This window comes from Solea senegalensis, linkage group LG10, assembly GCF_019176455.1.
Source record: "Solea senegalensis isolate Sse05_10M linkage group LG10, IFAPA_SoseM_1, whole genome shotgun sequence".
Taxonomy (NCBI): Eukaryota; Metazoa; Chordata; class Actinopteri; order Pleuronectiformes; family Soleidae; genus Solea; species Solea senegalensis.
Window position 1 is genome coordinate 11,742,649 of NC_058030.1, and position 21,147 is coordinate 11,763,795.

General features: G+C 41.4%; 1 protein-coding gene and 1 long non-coding RNA gene across 4 annotated transcripts in view; one reads left to right on the forward strand and one right to left on the reverse strand.

The window, feature by feature from the left end:
- Positions 1-138: 138 nt before the first annotated feature.
- LOC122775967 (contactin-1a-like) overlaps positions 139-21,147 on the forward strand; it is a 56,623-nt gene continuing 35,614 nt past the window's right edge. Inside the window, exon 1 of one of the 2 annotated variants that reach the window (XM_044036236.1) lies at positions 139-251. The gene's annotated coding sequence lies outside the window, so the exon portion shown is untranslated. Of the gene's footprint in view, positions 252-16,875; positions 17,019-21,147 lie in introns of those variants that run through there. The other variant, XM_044036237.1, reaches the window with a different exon arrangement.
- Positions 8,428-10,644, reverse strand: LOC122775968. Of its 2 annotated transcripts, XR_006361152.1 has the most exons (4): positions 10,409-10,644; positions 9,704-9,890; positions 8,915-9,064; positions 8,428-8,810 (listed from the first exon to the last, which is right to left on the reverse strand). It is a non-coding gene; the product is annotated as an uncharacterized LOC122775968 (long non-coding RNA). The 2 variants fall into 2 exon arrangements; XR_006361151.1 differs by having other exon boundaries at positions 8,428-9,064.

Genomic DNA, 21,147 nt, shown 5'->3' on the forward strand with positions numbered 1-21,147 from the left:
TTTATGATTAATTAGGTTTTATAGAAAGCAGGAGGGGACGTGGACATAATTACTGTCTGCGGGGGAGACACAGCTCTGTGGACCAGAGGAACACGCAGGTCTAGCGCCCCCTAAGTTGCCAGTCCTCCTCACCCTTCTTCATCCAATCCACGGTCACAGGAGCGCGGCTCTGTCACTTCCCTTCCCCGCTCCTCAAGTACTGGGCGATGCTGAGCTGAGCAGGTGTGAAGGATACACGGACCCTGCGGAAGGTAAGGACGCGGACAGCTGCGGCATCAGTGCATGTTTTCATGTGTTCCGATTCAAACATCACGTTTGGTGAGGTTAATAACCCACAGAAGACGCCGGTGTGTTTTGACAGCTGGTGAATCAGTGTTGTTTACAACAGGCTGAGTGGGATGTGCGGAATGATGGAGAGCAGCTCGTGCAGCTTCTCTCCGCAATGCAGAATTATTAACGATTTGTCTGCAAACAAGCTGCAGTTTTTTAAAAAAAAGCATCGTTATAAACCGAATACAGCGAGATACCGTGTGTGCAGCACTGTGGGTGCGGATGAGGTTACATGTTACATGATCTGCAGCGGTACGTTCTGTGCATGCACTTCCCTCCCAAATATTGTCGATGCGCTGCGTATCGTTGGTGTAGCGGTGTTTTGGTGGATATCGCCTTAAAGTCAGTGAGTCCGTGCAAAATTCGGCGTTAATAAGATAGGCCATAGTTCACTATCAACGCTACCACTGAAGATTAGGGAGGGACTGTATGGTGTTGGTGTTGGTGCCCCCATTTGATTGATTTAGCATAGATCTGTCACCTTCAGTGGCAGGTTGAGTCGTAACTGTTTTAATTCCCTACATCACTGGGTTATTTTGTCAGCAGGTGCTTAGGAAGGTGTGATGGGCGCGTCCAGACACACCACACTGTTGGCGTCAGTGCAGAGAAGCTGTCTAATGCTGCTGTATGTTGTCAAAGTAAAGCTTTCTGTCCTCTCACAGAGTACATGGCATGGTGTCACTTCAAACTGGACCATATGGCAAAACATGATGATTATATTTGACCAGTGTGACCAATATCTCAAACATTTCTGCGATGACCATCCTGATTGAAGCTTAAAATAACTAGAGGGTTTTATTTATTCAACTTATAGTACAGCTTTTAAGGTGAAAATAACATTAAATGAGTTGTGTTTCCATTACAATTGTTTCCGCTAAAGTTTAAAGGACAAAATACAATTGTGACTTGCAGGTGTTTCCATTGAAGGGTGTTTCGTGCATGAGCCGTAATTCTTGTAAAAAGATGGTCAAAAGCAAAGATTGCCGCTACTGCTACTGCTGTGATTGTTTTGAACTGTAAAACACAGAAAAAGTGTTTCCATTACACTTCTACGATTTCTTCTATCAAGTTGCTGAAAAGAACGGCCTCATGAGAGTGTAAAAATGTTCTTGCGATATTTGAGAGGTTTCCATCACCATTTCTAACTGTTGTTAGCAGCGCTAGCTTTAGCTTAGTCTGCTGTTAGCGACACTAGCATTAGCTTTAGAGGGACTATAGTACCTATTCAACGTGGGCGGGGTCGTCATAGCTGTTTCATACACGACGAGCAGAGCAGTTAATTACGGTGTACTGAATCATTAGAATCAGTTCAATTAAAAGTAGAGCTGCAACTAACGATTATTTTCATAATAGATTAATCTGTCGATTATTTTCTCGATGAATCGTTTGGTCCATAAAATATCAGAAAACCTTAAAAAATATTGATCGGTGTTCGTCAAACCTGGACACGATGATGTTCTCAAATGTCTTGTTTTGTCCACAAACCAAAATGATTGACCTTTAATGATTTATTTGTTCCATAGCAAAGAAATGAAGAAAATATTCAAATTTAAGAAGCTTAAACAATCAGAAATCTTGTTTTAATCATGAAAAAAGCTTTGATTCGATTATCAAAATAACAGTCGATTAATGTAGTAATCGATTTATCGTCTCAGCTCTAATTACAAGGATTAGTCCAGTACTTCCTGCATGACTGGCGCACTGCTCCGTCTGACGCAGTCACTGAACTGAAATGTGGTGGAAGGGTTGTGATGCGGCTCACGATTGCCGGCTTTCAGCAGTGCTGTCGCTCAGTACACCAGACTCCTTTTATATCATCTACAGTTTGATTCTTGTGTCGGACGTCACGCTCATGACTCTTCCTGTGACGACACTCTCTGACCAATCAGTTGCCGGTCACATTTTAGTATTTGTTTAGTTCACTTTGAACATCGCCAGAGCCGGTATTAAAAAAGCAATAGGTACGATCCCTTATGGAAAAGCAAAGAACTGGAACTGTATAGTGGAAAAGCAACATTAGAGTGGGAATGAGAGGTTATTAGAGCCATGTCTGTCAGCTGACTTGGCGGAGTTGCTCATGTTGCTAAAGTGATGCCGGTGTGATGTTCGCTTATTTTTAGGTGCAGTTAAATGTCAGAGTACTGTTTTGCACTGCAGTTCTTAAAGTTGAAAAGAGGACAGACATTGAGGCTCGCAACTGGGCGGGTCAAGGGGTGCCCTTGAGCAAGGCACCCATTGCAGATAAGGAAGTGTGTTGGAAGGATGGATTCAATGCAGAGGACAAATTCACTGTTACTGATTGGTGTGTGCAAACATTACAAATTCTAAAATCATATTAGATTCTCTAGAGTAATTCATAACCATGCAAGAACACAAGATAAAATTTGTTTTTATAAAGGTTTTGATAAAACTGAAGGTTTATGAATTCCTCAACATCTGTTCATCTCAGACATTTATTTCCCATCCAGCTTAAATATGAAAATTAAATTGACGTGTTTGGACACTGAGTGTGCACTGAAATATTTTTGACTGTTTCATTCATCTTTATGTATGTTTTTTCCAGTCACAGGTGAAACCTTTCACTGTTTGTTTGTCCAGTCTGAATCAGAGCCGCGAAGGTGGCACAACATGTCAGCGTGATTTCATGGTTGCCTGTCAGGAAAAGCACTTTCTGAATCCTGTAAGCCTGGCTGCTGTTAATGCATCCTGTGCTGTCCTGTGTGCACCCTGAGGACACACTGTCTCCTTCATGCTAGGTGAATGAATTTACTCTGATGAGGTGTAGGCTAACAAAGCAGCATTTTGACATTGCATTCCCTCACTATGTGACCAAAATGGCTGAATATAGAGTTCTATGTGCTGTTCTTGTGCCAGCACATTGGCTGAAATGTGTACATAATACCACACCTTGTGAGATGTGGCTGCTCTGTGATGCATTCCGAGGCTGCAGCCTCCACTAGTGTCACATTCACATGACTCAACATACACTCACCGATACAAGGCATTTTCTATTTCACAATCTGTTGAAATCTCCCCCCGTCTTAATTCAACCGGCATAATTATGAGGCACAGTATTGTGAATGTCTGCCATCTAAGATTAAGGTAATTTTAAGAGTGTTTTTTTTTGGGAGATTAGATCAGTTTCCAGATGTCCTACAGAACCCTTCGTGACTAATTCCCGGGCAAAGAGTCAAAGTGGTAAATAAGATTTAAAAAGAAGCTAAACTGATTGGAAACCTTGCCATTTGGCAGCATTGGGGCTAGTTTAATGTTAGACTGAACACCCCCAGGAGAAGATTCGGCAACGACGAGCAGACTATACGTGCATAGAAACACTCACACACACACACAAACACCAGCTTCTATCACTGCAGTTGTCCCGTTGACAAAACATGTGATGCTCTTGTATTGGTGCTTCCTTTAAATTGCTCAGCAATTTACGCACCGGTCGTCAATGGGGAGATCCACTAATGGTACGGTAGTAAGGCAGAGACATGACGTCTTCTGTGTTCGCTTGGAGACAGACCTCTCTGTTCATGCCTGACGAAGAGAAAAGGCCTCAGTCCCCATCTGCCACCACTGACTGTTTGAATGCAGCGCCTGCAGTTAATTCTCCCTCTGTCGACTGCTCCCCACTTGCATGTGACCCATAGATCTTATGTGGAGGGACAGCGCCGTGCAACGAAAACTCTACACAATACACACTTGTGCTGTGTCCACAGTTTCCCCCAGGCTATTGGGGTGTTGCACATGATTACAACAAATTCATTGTGAAATTGGTATGTGTGACCAGTCGCCATAGTTTCCTCAGTCATAAATGTCCACTGTGCTACATATTGAGCGACAAACATGGACAATATGTCACCAAACTGACGTTATTGCTTCTGGTTAGGGAGATGCTGTCCTGTGAAAAGGATGTCTCAAAAGGATTGCTCTCTTGACTGGGGATTTGTGTGGTTATGCAATTATAATAATGTGTAAGTGTGTAAAAAAATCATCCTAAATCATACACTTTATTTATTATGTGTATGAATAAAGTTTGGTTGTCTGGGCTGAAGTTCTATTTCTGACACCTGTGTTTGCTTTGATGAAAACAAACACAGGCTTGTTTGCTTCAATTGAATATTAATCCATATTAATAATCCTACAACTGCAATGGATTTTGTTTTGTGGTTGTGTGTGTCTGTGTGTGCTCACACAAATGTGAGTGTTACACATCTAGCACTTGTGCAGTCTATTTGTAACTTGTCATATGTGTTTATCAGGAAGAAATATTCAAAATGTTCTGCTTAAATGGTCTTTGACATAGCATTAAATCTACTCTCTCATCATTGTTATCGTTCATTTACTAACAAGATAAAACGTTTTCAAAGAAATGGCTTGGCTTAATAAAACCAGTGAGTCATTATACTCTCCTTTTTAGATGTAACTCATTTATTTTCATGACAGAACATTTAATCTCTTCCACCATTTTTATCAGTTGTGATTTTGTCTTTTGGAGAAGCCTCGAGGATGCTCAGTGTTTCACATGGTTGCTGTGGTTTGTCTTTCTGCCAAAGTGAGGTCTCATTCCAAATCTGATTACTTCATTTCCATTAAGATAATCTGGACTAGACGAGCTGTTCGTGTCCAGAAATCGTCTGGTATCTCTCTCTGGCATCCACGGAGGAAATATAGTGTCATTGATCAATGTCATCGACGTGTTATCACACGGTACTTGGACATTTTGTGTTTAGACACAAGGATTTGTTATTTGGAGCAAATGAGGATCAATTCTTCAAAACCTCACTAAACTTCATTGTTCTGGTTTAAGGCCGTCTCCAAGTTTTAAAATATTGCTATATTTAGCAACAGCGAGGATCTGTAACTAGGTTACATGTGACAAGATTTCATGTCTTTTCTCTGATTCATTGCTCGTTTTTTTTTTTTTTTAGATATTTTTAGACTTTACAATCAAAGAAAATATCTTGGGATTCATGGTCTCAATTAAAAGGAGATTACAACTGTATGCCCTTCACCTGCCAAATTCTGTCAATATAGACCAGCCATTTAAATGTTTCATAATATTATTTGACTCCCTTCAAGTCAGCAGCACAAAAAAAATTTTTAATAATTAGCAGAAGAATCCTTAGCTCCAGTGGAATGTGTTCAGTTACCACAATATTATTTTACTCAACACATTGCTAATTGCATGATTGGATTTGTTGAGACAGTACTAGAGCGAAGTAAAAGAGACGCTAAGGTCAACTAGTTCAGACAACCTTATCCCCAATTAACTAGTCAATTTCAAGCATCTTATTGCGATTAAGTCTTAATTAAAGTACTCCTCAAAGTGTCAAGTTACCTCGTGTGAATGTGTTCAACATTTGGCTGAGCACAAATATAATGTTACACACAGTGGACTCATTTCTCCCACATGGGAGTCTTGAGCCATCTGTTTCAGAGACAGTGTTTACAGGGCTGCAGAGGAGCTTCGCGGGAGATGTTAAAGATCAATTCCATTTGGTTGTGCGTGGTTTCAAAATCATGGAAGTGTCTCATTTCTGACACAGCGCTACCATATAGAAAATGTCTAAAATTCCCAATCGTAATCAAACGCAGATTATTTCTGTAAATCTTTGGGAAAGCTCTAAACTAAAGGCGTAGCTACTTTATAGCTATACAAATAGTCACAAAGTCTGACTGATACAACCATATCCCCTCTGACATATTGTAGTTAATCCATAATCTGCATAAGGTAGTGTTAAACAGCATTCTGAAGATTAGATTACCTCTGTGTCCTTCATCGTTTGTATTCTCAGTAATGGGCTGCATTGTTTTGGACTTAATCCTATTTAATCTGCGTTCATCATGGGGTTGTGGAGGCTTACTGTACTTTCAACCGCTTGAGCTGTAATCTTACAGTGCTGGGGAAAGAGAACAAGCCATGGTGTGCAGGGAACTGTCCAATTAGGTATGAAAGCGTCTTTCTCCTTGGGGCCAAGCCACTCTTGGAGCCTTTGAGCAAGGCCTGTTGCTATGGTGCTGGGAGCATATGTGGAAAGCAAAAGCATATACTGTATAAATATGAAGTGTATATGGTAGTTGAGCGTGCACGGCTCTTCTGCTTCTAATGTTAACCCAGCATGTGTTTTCGCTGTGATGATGCATGCTCTATGTGTATGACAGCTCAGAACCGTCACATTAGCAGCATACTGTACTAAAGTGCAGTCGTGAACCTTTCACCAGTCGTGTGCTGAAAATCATGAAAGACTGGGGGAGGTCAAAGGGCATTTTTACACTGATCAAAAACGTCCTTGGAGAGAGGCTCACTGGGATTGTAGCTGACGGCCCCCTAGTCCTCCGTGGCAGGGGCTGCATGTGTCAGAAGTGTATGGATAGAAAGCTGATTGCGGTGAGAGCCCAACGGCGAAGGACTCCTGGCACGTGGAGTGAATACTGAGCAAGCCAAGCTCTTGGGAAGCCTCATTAGACGTTTAGGGGCGTCCTGTTTTCCCCCTCTCTGGACAGCTGGACAGCTAAATTGTTTGTGGATCAATAGTTTAGCTTCCTCCTGGCTCCACAGAGTGAGTGAAGTGCATTTAAACTCAAGAAATCCCATTATGCTTGGCATAGATGGGAAGCATAGCACTAGGCACCTCAGAAAGTACTATTGCTCCGTCCATGATTCAATCAGCATGTTTGTTTATCTGCAGTGCTTCTACTGAGACCACCCAGTCATTTTACTAACATTTTTTGATTTCCATTTTGTCGGCTAAATAGATCCTTCAATAAGCTAAATATCCCATGATATTTTTAGTGGGTCAAACCTTTATTTACCTACTTTAAAGTGTTAAGAGATCATTAAAGTTTATTCCCTTTATCCACCGAGTGCTGTCTCTTTTTCTACCACTTGGTTTGTTCTGATGTAGTTAATATAAATATGCCAACATGAGAAATGAAGAAGCGTATTCTAATATCTTACTCTCTAAATATATCAATGAATGAAACTCTGAACTCTCACAATTTCCCGTTCATGGTGCCGTTTTTTGTTTTTTTAGAACATCTGATGTTTTTCACTCCAGCTCTTTGGCTACATATGTAAAAGGCATAGAGAGAAAAGGGTAGAAAGGGGAAAAAGGGGGGTGGGTTAGGGGTGTAAAGAGAAACACAGAAGAACAAAACATTCCTTAGATCAGTGTAACCAGAAATAAAAGCTGTGGCTGGTGCAGGCATTGGTCCGTGGCTCTGCTGCTGCTCTCTCCTGCCAGTGTATTTGTGTTTAGCTGGTCTGCATCTCTACATGAAGAGCTCATTGATGTGGGCAACATTAACATTCAGTGTAGGTGAGCTCGACAAACAGGTTGGGTTTCTGTTTCACACCAACGAACCTGCTCCCTGTGGATCCTCTGAAAGGGTCGCGAACATTGCGCCACTCGTTCCGCGGCTAATGAATGTGGATAAAAGTGGTCAAAGAATTCTTCTGTAGCCCTCGTCCTTCTGAACTGTGCACTCTCTCTGTGTAAGGCCTCACGCTGCCAACTCACATGTCAGTTCAGCACTTTTCAGCTGGCGCAACACTGTCACATCTGGTCCACACACTCTTGAGATGATGTAAGCACCTGCATCACGCAGCTGCACTAACAGCTTCCCTCAAAGGACACTAAATTCCCCTGAAAAATGGTTTTATTTGTCTATCATGCTTTAGATCTGAACCCATGCTGCGGTCTGACACTGACTTATGCTAATAACTGCTCCAAGTTTTTTCCTTGACTCAGTTTTTAGCTGCAACGATCTTTTGTTGTAATCTGCCAGTTCCTGCTATTGACTTTATTCTTACAGTTCCTGAGGTTCTTTATTTCCATCCTTAAATTATCATGAGTCAACAGAGTACGGCTTGAGCGAGTCAAATCACAGTAGAAAGGCAGGGGAAGAGATGGACGGTGAGGGGGGACAGTGGAAACCAGGTACCAGGTTGTTTTTTTTGTCTTTTACCATGTGAGATTTACTCAGTAGTAGTGGGTCAAAATATCGATTTGGTGATAGATCGTCGTCCTTCCTTGTGCAATACGATAATCAATATGCCAGTAACGATATTTTAAATGAAAAATTAAGGCGTAAACTGTCCCAAATGTTCTGTATTTAATACTGGCTGTAGAGGAAGTGAGACGAGCAATGCAAAAAAAAATAGGCTGCTAATGAAGACGTAAACCAAGATGCCACACTTAAAATTCTCTTTACTGTCTGAGGGAGATACCAACATTAATTCCCCGCACATCTCTCTCACATTATTCCATAGAGAGGAAAATAAGCCCTGCATGCATATTAATGGAGCATTTCTCCACAGTAGGACGCAGCACTGGAAAGCTTCAATTCTGTATGTGTTGGCCTTGTGATAATATGTGTCAGTAGTGTGGCGACCACTGTCACCGGTTGTATTATTCATGAGGACGGTGTAATGGTGGAGGAAAGGGCATCCGGAGGTGAATCTGAATGAGAGGCTATATAAACAACAAAAAAGGTGAAGATTAATAAATAAATGTTGATCAACGAGGAGAAGTGATCTGCTGTCACGGCTGAAATCAACGATTAATTAGTAATTCACCTTTACAAGAGGAAGAGCATTGGCACACAGGACACGGAGTGAAGGACACAGCGTCACAGTCGGTCAGCACACATGCACACATGCACCACACTCCTCACACTCATATTGAGAGTGGGTCGAAGAGGAGGGGTTGAACTCGTCTTCGTTTCTCTGCAACACAGACAAAAACAAAACAATGCTCTTCTGTATAACTGAAGGGGAAAGGACTCTGTGGTAACGTTAATACCATTCACTCATGGCTAACAACATTAGGATTATTATGAGTTTTCAGCAAAACATGCTGCTAACTAGAGCTATATCTTATCACGATATATGTTTTTATGTTATTCAATGTCGATTTATATCACAATTTTATATCACATCAGTATTTCTGTCAAGCTTAAAAGGTTCCTCTTTAAAACGTTATTTTTGTTTAAATGTTTATTTTGTATACAAACATAACTATAGCACGCTGCAAATTAATTTAGATAAAGATTAGAAAAAAACGGGTCTATATTAACTAAACGCTTAATATTTACAGGTTTGAAGGAACGACCTTCATGCTGTGTCTTTTTCTTTGTTGTGCTCAAAATAGGTCAAATTGTCGGCAAACAGTTCTCCCTCTGCAGTCCGTATATAGCAGGCGAAGAACTGTTCGGGAGAAATAATTACGGTATCAAGGGTAAATTACTTTAATCCGCTGCTTAAATGTAGGCGATGAGTTTGTGATATCAGCGTTTTTTTTTTTTTGTTGTAGTTGGAGAAGACACTATGGTCTGCTGTTGTGGTGCAGACATCACCGACACGTACTTGGATCTGAAGACTGTAAAGCAGTGTTTCTTCTCCAGGAGATGTCTTCTTCATCTGTAACACTGTCGCTCCAGGTTTTGTTTAGATTTTCTGTGATCATTTTCTCTTTTGACTCACTCTCACTTCTGGCGTGGCTGCAGCATGATTGGTTCAAAGCACCGCTTCTCTCTTTGTCTGTTGGGGTCGTCTGTCAAAACACGGATGAAATGAGTTTAAAGTTACAACAAGGTTATCTTGTTTTTATATCCAGAAAAAGTTCCATCGCGATATGTCATTATCGTTTTATCGCCTACTGCTAACTGTAATTGATGAATCACGTTTTCCACTATAATGTTTAATATGAGACTACTGAAAAGACTGCTCCTGGTTCTGCATCTTCTCCCATTGTATTGTTATTGCTAATCTGAGATATTGTATTACTCACCTTTCTGATCCAAATATTTGTTACTTATGTCTATAAACAAGCATATCAATGTGAAAGTCTTGCTTTTCGCTGAAATCAGGCTGTTTGAAGCATAATTAATGAATGGTCTCAATAACCTAGTTTGTCTTTCTTGCATTTACTGGAACAAGGCTGAGCTTGATTAGCAATGCTGTAGCTACATGGATTGCTGCCTGTGCTGAATGGCAAACAGATTCAACAATTACGAGGGGATTTCTTTGTCCAAAGTACTCCCACACATCTGTACACATGGTTATACTTACCCAGCTGAGTTTGTTGTATCATGTATCAAACTGCACAGTCAGTTAATGGTCCGGATAAGATATTAACTCCTCCTTTTCAATGCATGTTCCTCACCTCTTCCCTGTTTAAGTGGGCACATGTTCTTGTGACATGTGCCCTGGTCACGTAGTGTGACTTGGCCGAGTTTCACCTGTTGACTCAGGTCTTTGCCCAAGCTGTGCTCATTGTTAGTCCACTCACACACTGCTTTCCAACAGGCTGTCTTACTGTGGCCATGTGCTCTGCAGTAAACACAGGCTGACTGGGTCTGTTTTACATGGACACTCTGTTCCGGACATGATCGTAGGTGGATTGGAATGTTCCAGATTGAGTTTTTTTTGGGGACTCTGAATCTTGAATGATCTTACAAAAGAAACAACTAACAGATGAATGGGGTGCTTTGAGTTTTGGCCAGTAAAGACTGTGGAACCTGCAGTAGCACAAGAGTAGAGGACAATTTCTGATTGTTAGGTTATGAATATGCCTGCTACTTAAGCATTGACATACAGGAGACTCATTTAGTTGTGTTTAAGAGACCTATGAAGGGCTTTGGTCACTCTATTTAAGTAGTTTGGACATAATATTTAATATTTACTATTTGACACCATAGTTCTTGCCTTGTCTGTGTTGTATTGTGTAGGGGAATTGTGTACCTATTTTGGTTTTCTGCTTCATTTGAATGTGTATCACCCGTGTCCCATTATAACAGCCTCTGTTGTGTATTTAATCTCTGTGCTCAACAGTCTGTCTGTCAGTTAATCTGTTTTGCTCCCGCTCTGTTCTCTGAAGATTCCTTTAGTTCTACATTAATTTGATCCTGTCATTGCTTTTCAACATGTTTGCTGAACAGGTTGTTTGATAAAGCACTGCCTTCTTGTCTTGGCTGGCGTGACACCTCTCCTCTGTGTGTTGTGGCACTGGACCATGTGTATATAAATGGCACAAACACATTTGAACACTCCTTCATATTCATAACTCTCTGAAAGCTCAGAGTTCAGGATGTGCTGTGCATGAATTTCTGTGTCGTAATTAGTTTCAATTTCAGCAATAGACTGGGTTGAACAAAAAACAGCACGGCTGGCAGAAAGGTAGTTCACCACATCCAGCTGAAGGTGACACCTCCTGGACTCATAAATAACCTGATGCACACATATTTGCATCGACATTATGTTTGGCCTATTTTTTAAAATTTTTATTTAAATCTATGAGTTGCACAAACCTGCCCCTGGCAGTGATGTAGCTGTTACATCACAGCTACTGCACCAAATCAAATTTTCACTCCCTGAGCTCCCTCTGTTTACCTTTCACATGCCTCTGTTTTCTTTCCATTGCCCTGCAGTCTGTGAGTAGCTCTGATAGAAGGTGGGTAAAGTCCACTGGACAGATTATGTAGATAAACAAACAAAAAAAAATCGATCTGGCTAAAACTATTGTATAATTGTTTTAGTTTTGGATGGAAAGGAAAAACTAGGACATTGGGGAAATCTACTGTATAGTGTAGCATTTGTTTAACTGTAATTACTGTGAACGAACAGACAGAAACACTGCAAACTGTTAGAAAAAGACAGATGGTAAAATGATGTCCTTTTTCTCCTGCCAAGTTATGTGTAACAGGAAAAGAAGTAAAATGCCTCGACAATAGGGAAGAAATAAATATTGTTGGAGAGACCAAAGAGGTTGAAAGATGATTCTAATGAAGTACAATATTTTTGTACATGAAAATCAAACAATAAATTGATTCTACAGTCAAGTCTAGTGGTTGCCATGTTTCCACGGACATGGAATAATGCCTGTTTTGAGTCTTGAACCCCCACACACACACACACACACACATAACACAACCACTGCTGTGTTTGTGACTGATTTACATTTAGTCTCAGTGGTCGTTACATCCTCATGTGCTTGGGATGTACATTTCTTCCGACAATTAGTGCAGCTGTGAGTGTAATCGTTTCCCTAAATGCTGAGGTGATGGAACACTATAGACTCTGAAGCTGAATTTGCACATAGTGCCGTGGACATGTAACACAGATTCTCACACACACACACACACACACTCAGCCAATCGCTCACTAGAGCTGCTGTGTTTCTCTTACAGAGTTCTGCAGAAATAAAGCAGTGTGTGTGGAGGAGAATACGCTTAAGATTGTCACATATGACTGATCCAAAGCTTTGAAGCTTTGTTGGAGTATTCGTGCATTACTCCATGTATCCCACAGAGTAAGAAATAAATGGTAGTGACTCATTATACATCAACAATATATATGTATAGTTTTACAGACAACTGCTTCACTTTGGAGAAAGGTAAAAGTAAAGATGAGAGCTATGACACACATGATAGATGTGTTAGTATTAGAGACACTCCTCCTCTGAAATTGTCTAGTCGTATGGACAACATTGATGATGGCACAATCACACTTTGGTGAGGTGATGAAGAAGAACACTGTAATGATTATGAGGCAATCTGATCATTTGTTTTCAATTCTATGGTACAATTTACTATAGAAATGGTCTGTAATGGTTTGTATTCATATAGCACTTTTCTAGTTTTTTTGACGACCACTCAAAGCTGCTTTACACTACAGTTTTGCCATTCACCCATTCACTCACACATTCATTCAGCGCCTCTATGTGCAGCACATTTTCAATCTTTTATACCCACTGACACTCTGCCGGCACAGTCGCCAGGAGCGTCAAGTGTCTTACCCAAGGACACAGTGGCCACCGGCTCCTTAGGCTCTCTTTCTTTGTTTGGGTGTGCATTGAATGATGTCACTATCATCAGTGTCATTTAATGTAACTGTTGAAGTGAGAATCCAGTTGAAATCACTATATAACATGTATTCTAAAAGTGAAGGAAAAGAAAAGCAGCTTCTGCCTCTTAAGTGTTTGCATCTTGGACATTTATAGTGTAAAGAGTTAATGCGGCAGTTTTTATTGTGAAACATCATGAATTAAAGACCTGTGAGGTCAGAGCCATTGAAATTCCTGTGAACAGGCAGAAAATTGTGGCATTCCGTTTCAAGGACAAACAACAACCTTTGTGATTGAAGACGTGGATGATTAATGACCAGCTGGCATAATGGAACAGTAAACATGTCATGATATTCCTGACATCAGAGCACCAAGCTGTTTCTGCTGACACCTCAGAGTAAAACAGTGTGTGAATGGTCCCACATAGAATATACTGCAGGATCACAGAGTATGAAATGCCTTTTTTGTGAATATTAGACTGTATGTTATTGTTATAGACTGGACACATGCAAACCTCACTTACTATTTGAAGAAAATGTAAATGCCGGCCCAAATTTGTTGAGATTACCTACTTTCTTTATCCAAGAGGTCCTCAGACTTTTCATAACACAGATGTCTTGACGAACTAATATACAACTGCATTGCTGTTGAGCCTTTAAAACTCTTCCTTTTCTCTCAACTGAGAAAACAAACATCAAATTGTGTGTGTGTGTGTGTGTTAGGAAAACCTCTAATGGTAATGTGGGATCTCACTGCAAACCCAAAGGCCAAATCAGGACAATTGTCTATTCTAACAAACAAACAAAACAAAAACTGCTGTACAATCCTAATCCAGGTTTTGTTTTATTTCAAGTGTTTGGACTTTCAGTTTCCTGATTTGAGTTTTATTTTGTCTAAGTGACTGGTGTTGGCTTTTGACGATTTCCTGTTTTATTTTGACACATCCTGTCTCATTTTGTCATGACACTTCGTCACTTCCTGGTTTCTGTCTGCTTTCAGATGACCCGCCCCACCCTAATTAGTTTCACCTGTGTCTCGTTGTCTCCCTCCGGTATGCTCCTCGTCTCCTGTTCCCCTGTGACTTTGATCTCTGTGCCTTTTTTGCTTTGCTTTGTTTTTGCTTTATTTTTGTTGCAGTTCTGCGTTGGTTTAATGCATGAAAAAATTTGGATTTTTACCTGCACTAACCCGGGCCACACGGTGGTATAGTGGTTAGCACTCTCGCCTTGCAGCGAGAAGACCCGGGTTCGAGCCCCGGTTGGAACAAGGGCCTTTCTGCATGGAGTTTGCATGTTCTCCCCGTGTGTGCGTGGGTTCTCTCCGGGTTCTCCGGCTTCCTCCCACAGTCCAAAAACATGCAATGTGGGGATTAGGTGAATTGGACACTTTAAATTGACCATAGGAGTGAGTGTTAGAGTGAATGGTTGTTTGTCTCTAGTTGTGTGTGGCCCTGCGATGGACTGGCGAACTGTCCAGGGTGTACCCCGCCTATCGCCCGATGAAGCTGAGATTGGCACAGCACCCCCCGCGACCCTCTGGTGGAGGATAAAGCGGTTAGATGATGACTGACCTGCACTAACCCCTGAGTTGTCTTGTATTTGGCTCCGTCATCTCAACATGTTCGACATGTTTTGATCCATATTATTGGAAATGCCTCTGAAAATACCAAAAAAGCAGGCAGAAACACAAGTATATACATGAATCTTTTACAACTTTCAGATAAAAATGCTATTTTCTTATATTGGAAATCACTTTTTCACTCCAAAGCTGTAGTTGCACTTTGCTGCCACTGGCAGGTGCTGTTCTAAGAGTGACAGAGAAGTTCTCTTTGTGTGTTAGCCACAGCAAAAATGTCAGTCATCTGTCAATATTTGGTTCCTTCAGAAACCAGAAGCTGTGCCTGTGTTATGTCATTGCCTCCACCAAGGAGGTTATGGTTTTGGGATTTTTCTGTTTTCTATTTTTGTCTGGTTTTGTGCAGCATAATCCACAAAGTGAAGAGCAGATTTGGACGAACATTTCTGGAGATGGAGGTTATGCCTTTAGGAAGAAATTATTGGATTTTGGTGGTAATCTGGATATGGATTCTGATTCAGGAACAATTGTTAATCTTGTGGCATAGGTGTGTATTGACACTGACGCTCTCTGGATAATTTCCTTAGTTACACACATTGATACTGAGGTATTAGCTTCATACAATATATGCTATGCCTTTCATAAATCTGCATTTTAATGTTCCTACAGGCCTGTAAAGATGTTTTCTTGACACATTTCGTCTTATCTTCTTGCATCTCGCTGCTTACTTTACATTGTATGCGTCCTGCTCAGCAAGCATGAAAATTGCCCCATTTAAGGAAGCCCTCCCATGCATCTCAAGATGCAACGCTTCTTCAAGCACTGAGAGAAACTCATTGACCCTTCATCTGAGGGTTCTGACTGAACTCTCCATAGACTATGCTGCTTTAAGTGAACAACGAAATGAAACCTCAGATTTCTCTCTATTTTTCCCTATTGTCCTCAACATTGTTTAATTGCTAGTGCTTCAGGGATTAAAGGTTCAGTCTTAAAAAGAGCAGCATTGTGCATGTGACACATGAATCACTTGAATGCCAATGTTGACCTATATGTTAGGGTTTGGGTCAAAGGAGGGGCAGGCTAGCCAGTGCATAGGGCACACATTGAGTCTAATGAGCCTAAATAAAGCACCCAGTGACAAGACATGCATCAAAGTAGCACACACAGAAAGAACCAACAGGAAAATAGGATTCATATACTCAGGCTGAAACAATTGTGCATTTTTTCTGTGCTCATTGATGTTGCTCATTGTACTCGCAAATACACCTTCACATTGGACGATATCTGATTGTAAATCAATAAATACATGTTTTAATTACATTTGAACATTATTTACAACAGGGCAGAGTGTAGAAAACTCCCCAAGTAGAAATTTTTTTTGTGTGTGACTCTAAGCCTTATTATCTGTGCCTTGATGACTCTTCTGATGTGGGAATCAATACAGTCTGAGTGGCTCCTGGGGCACAGGGCCCACTACAGGAAGCAGATATCTCCGAACTATCCATTATGGATGAGAGTTGTAAAAGGCCTGATAAAAGAGAAGGAACGCCAGCAAGACGGAGTCAGAGGAAAGATAGAAAGCAGGGATAAGAAGAAGATGAAGCAAAGGATGGGTGGAAGAGCTTAATCAGAAGCAGAGTGGGGGAGGAAAAAGTGAAGGTGAGGATTTGCAGCAGGACAGTAAGTCTGATTTGTTTTTTGTTGTGGCTCAGCTGCCTCAGTGTGGCTGCCTCCTGCTATTTCTCCAGTATTGATGTAATGCTTTTTTTTTCCACCTGAGAGAATGGAAACATAATGTGTATATTTTCCTCTTCTAGCAGCAGCAACAATGAACAAACATCCTTATCTTGCTTGTAGTCTTCTTACTTATCCTTCTATCCTGTAATAATTTGTTTCCTCCCCAGTGAGGCTGCCCCTGTTATTACTCTGCCTTTCTCTGTAAGTCTGCACCCCCTTGTCACTGTGCTGTCTTTCTTCATCCTCCTCCTCCTCCTCCTCCACTGTGTGACGTGAGGTCACAGCTGGGGAGCCCTATGATTTGCCAGCTAAATGTTTATGTGATGGAGGCAGATGTCTGTCCTACACAGTCCCTGTGATGGAGGAAGGTGGGACAACATGACGGCCGTTGCTAACCAGCAGTAGCAGACTTAATCCTGAGCCATAGTGTTGGAAAAGAGATATGTTGCTGGCTCCCTGCTGCTGCCAACTCAACGCTTACGGGTGCATCTGTGTGCACCTCGGGGTGTGTGCACGGGAACAGAGGTTGGTGGCAGACTGAGCTCACTGTTTGTTTGCTGCTGTGTGGAGGTGCACGGAGCACCATTGCAGAGCAAGTTGGCTTACTTCTCTTGGGTTACCAAGCACGCGTGTATCCGTGTGTGCATGTTTGTGTGTGTGTTTTCCAGTGCTGGCTCTGGGATTCTGTCCTCTGCAGAGAATGGCTAATTATTTGCCTGTGAATGAAACCTCCTACATCAACACTGCAGTGCTGCACAAGGAGAGGGTGAAGCTCTGGAAGCATGATGTGAATGTTCTGTACTCTGTCTGCATGTGGTGACTGTTCCTTTTCAGTTTGTACGATGTTCAAAGATAGTTGGTGGGTATTAGAATGTTCGTTGTTGCTGCTTGTCTGCATTGTGTGTTTCTAAAAGTGCAATATGTAATTGTTTTTCTCGAGCCGCTGCTTAGGGCTGGGTCATACTTTCTGCTTCCACGGAGAGCCTTTGCATTTCCACATGCGTTTACATGACGGTGGTTTAAGTTCATGGGTCCGTGGCAGTCCAGCGTTCCAACTCATTTCACAATATGTGTCATGTATGGTCATCAGGGCGAATCGTCGAGCTTCATGGCTGTGTCCTAAATGTGCGTTGTTAATTGGTGTGTGTCGTTTTTCCTGAGTCTTGTTTGAAAAATGCTGCACATGCAGTTGGTGTTGCGCTCAGAAGCTCATCACAATAACATCATGACTAATTTATCACTACGTGGAAACAAAATCTTATGTATGGGCTTTTACGGTCAATCAACAGCAGCAGCAGCTTCACATCATACATCCCTGCATCTTCATACTTAACAAGGTTGTTCTCCATTTGGTCGCGACTATTCGAAGCACTGCCGACATTAGCATCTACAGAAACTGTTGGGGCAGTTTCTTCTGTTTTCACATGTTAGCTGTTCGTTCTTTTTTTGTTCAGCTGACTCACTGAGAAGCAATAAAAGAGTTTGAAGAGATCTGTGTAATCATGGCCAATTTATTTGAGCTTAAATTCAAGCCTTTGAGAGCATGTAACTGTGCCTTTCATTTTATTGATCAACCATGAACTGCAGCGGGGAAGGACGTGTTGTTTACCTGCATTACATGATGTGACAGTTGTTGTTCTTGTTGAGCAGGACAGAGCTGACAACACGTCAACACACCAGTTCACTGCCAAAGAAGCCTAAGAGAGTGTTTGCAGGAGGAAACCCATTAAGACAACAGCAAGGCAATGCAAAGCTTAAATATAAAAATGCCTCTTTGAGAAGCTAAGAACAATGTGTCACTGAATATGCACTTTTGTTTTTCCTTCAGTGCATTCAGTCTTCTCATTATATTTAACGCCACATCAAATGTGATTACAGGGAGCAGAAAGAAAGCAGGACACAGCAGAATTCAAACTGCTAAAAGACCCAAACAGAAATGACTCACACACACAGTGTCATACACACAGACTTCATTTGCCATTCATTTTTTTTAATATTTATTCAGTTTTTGATGGTCTGTTTGTTTCCATCTAACTTAGTGAAAACTCCTTATCTGCAGCTGGAACAGACTTTTCAATAATAAAGCAATAAATCATCTATTAGATGATTATACACTGCAGATATCCAACAGTGCAGTTATTGTGGAACATTCTTATTTCCGTGTTCTCAGTGAGTATGTCTGCAAACTGTGTGCACCCTATATTCCACACTCATCGCGCTCATATTTCACCAGACTTTTGCCTGTGGATTATGTAAGCGCTGAGGCATCTTTTCCTCATTAATTATGCATTTTCTCACAGGTGTAACTGCAGTCCACGCATCTACGGATGTGCTGCCGCTCGAAAGGAAACGATCGCGTTGTATTCCTGTAAAAGGGTAAATTGTGCTGAGTCAGAATTATTGGGTGAACAACATCCAGAGGAGAGAAAAAAGAGCAGATGAATGAATCCAGCCAGACACAAGCTTTCTGCGTCGCCTCTTCTCTCCGTGTCTCACCCCACACGCTGCACATGCTTTGGGAGATTTGCGCTTGTGCTTCATGAACTGAGGCGACATGCTCGCTAAAAGGAAAACATGGTGCTTGTCGCTTCTTTTAATCGCTGTGTTGACTTTTTGAGTGGCCCGTCTGTTTGATGTGAATAGAAGCCATTTGATTGGATTTTGTCTCAAGTACCATCCACAGCGTTCTTGACCTTATTTGTGAGCTTTAATGACTCGAAGATCAGGTAACGAAACAAGTGAATTCAGGACTTTAACGGGTATGTTTTAGTGCACTCTGAATGAATGAACGCACTCTGTTTGTTCTCTAGTATTCCCTAAATCTTTTAAACCTTTTAAAAAAGTTCAATGACTCACAAAGTGAACATTATGTACAGCCTCAGGTAATACTAATAATAATAAGTAGCTTTGTTCAAGCTGTAAGAGCAAGGAGCATAAAACTACTACAGTAGATGTGGTCTGTCCATCTATGGACAGATTTCTATCACAGTTGTGCATAATCCCAACAATCCCAATTTGCCTATTGCATGTTTTTGGACTGTGGGAGGAAGCCAGAGAAGCCAGAGAAAAGCATACATACTGTATTTCAGCAATACAATGTTTTTTCTCTGCAACAGTGGTGCAACAGCATGTTTATGACAGTGCTGATGATGCATGTGGCTCACTGCCAGGCTAATGATGAGAGAGAAGCCCAGGTAGTGGGTTGCTTGAGTGCAGGGGGAGAAAATGGCCATGTTTTCAATTTGAATTGTGCGTCTTTTGGTTTGTGTGTGTGTGCTGTATGTTGGGATTTGGGGCGGGGGGGGGGGAGGGGGCTTGAAAGATTAAACCCCATCTTTGGCCACAGCGGTGAGAGAAGACCCCTCTGTGCAGTGTTTTCACCACAGGGAAGCTTCTTCACTGGGGTCCTATTTGCATGGCTCCCTGTCCTGCTCAGGGAATTGGCCTTTTCTTTTCTCATTGTCCTTCTATCCTCCTTTCCACCTTGGAGAGATCCAGCAGCACTGCTCATTTCTGAAGCAGACAATGGAGTGGAGTATTTAGGACACTTGGCAGTGTAGGCCTGTTGGAGGGGATGAGGACACGGGCTGTTAAGTAGCTCATCTCATCACACAGCCACTGTCATTATAGCTCTCCACAGCTAGGTAAGCACTGAGGAGATTCACACCACACACACCGCACACTCCTGATTGTTTTACTGTGTCTTATAGGTTTGTGTGGTGGTGGTTGTCTCCTATAACCTTCCACTCAAGTTAAATGTTTGTGGCTTTTGGTCCAAATGCTTTTAATCACTCCCTCTGTTAATCTGTTACTCAATGTAAATAACACCCCGATGACAGACTGAACGATAGCGCTGTCATTCCATTGTTTAGTATTTATTGAAGCTGCCCATAGTAGAATAAATGCACAGACACACTTTGCCCCGCAGTCCTTCCGTTGTATAATCTGACTGTATAGACTGTTTTTCTCAGTATACTTCAGGATACACTAATTACTGTATATGAACTTGTCTCTCTTATCTGTATAGCTTTCATAGCCATCAGCTGTAAGCACCACTCAGTCATTATAGTTATTTACAACAGAGTCTGTAACCCTTCAGTGAATGGGACCAAGATGAGTAACCTTTTAAAACATGTCACTGGTCTCCTATAGAAACATATTAACCAATATCTTTATTGGGCAGATGCAGCGTGAAGTAATTAAGTGGAACGCTTTTTTCTTTACGGAGTGCACGTCTCCTCTGACCTTTGCCTGTATGGCACCATTTATCAAGCGCAATGGGACATACGTTCCATACTTGGAGGCACATTCATATCCGAGTTTGTCAGTATTGTCCTTTCTTGCATTTTGCATGTAAAGGTCAAGGCATCAATGTGTGATTCATTACTGTTTCAGAGCCGTTCAGATATTTGGAAGCTATCATCAATAGTCCAGTATTTATCTCAGTCTTATTGCTAGACTTCATTTAACAAACCTATTTATTTTTGTTCGTGAGAGAGGAGTAAAGAAGCCTATCTTAGTGTTTTAACAGAAATGTAAACCATCCATTCTTAACACGTACTTGGCTTTAAAACTAAATGATCATCCGTCTTCATGATGCTAGTGGTTGAACACTTGCAGTTCAGATGACTTCCTTTTTGCCTGACGCGTGGCA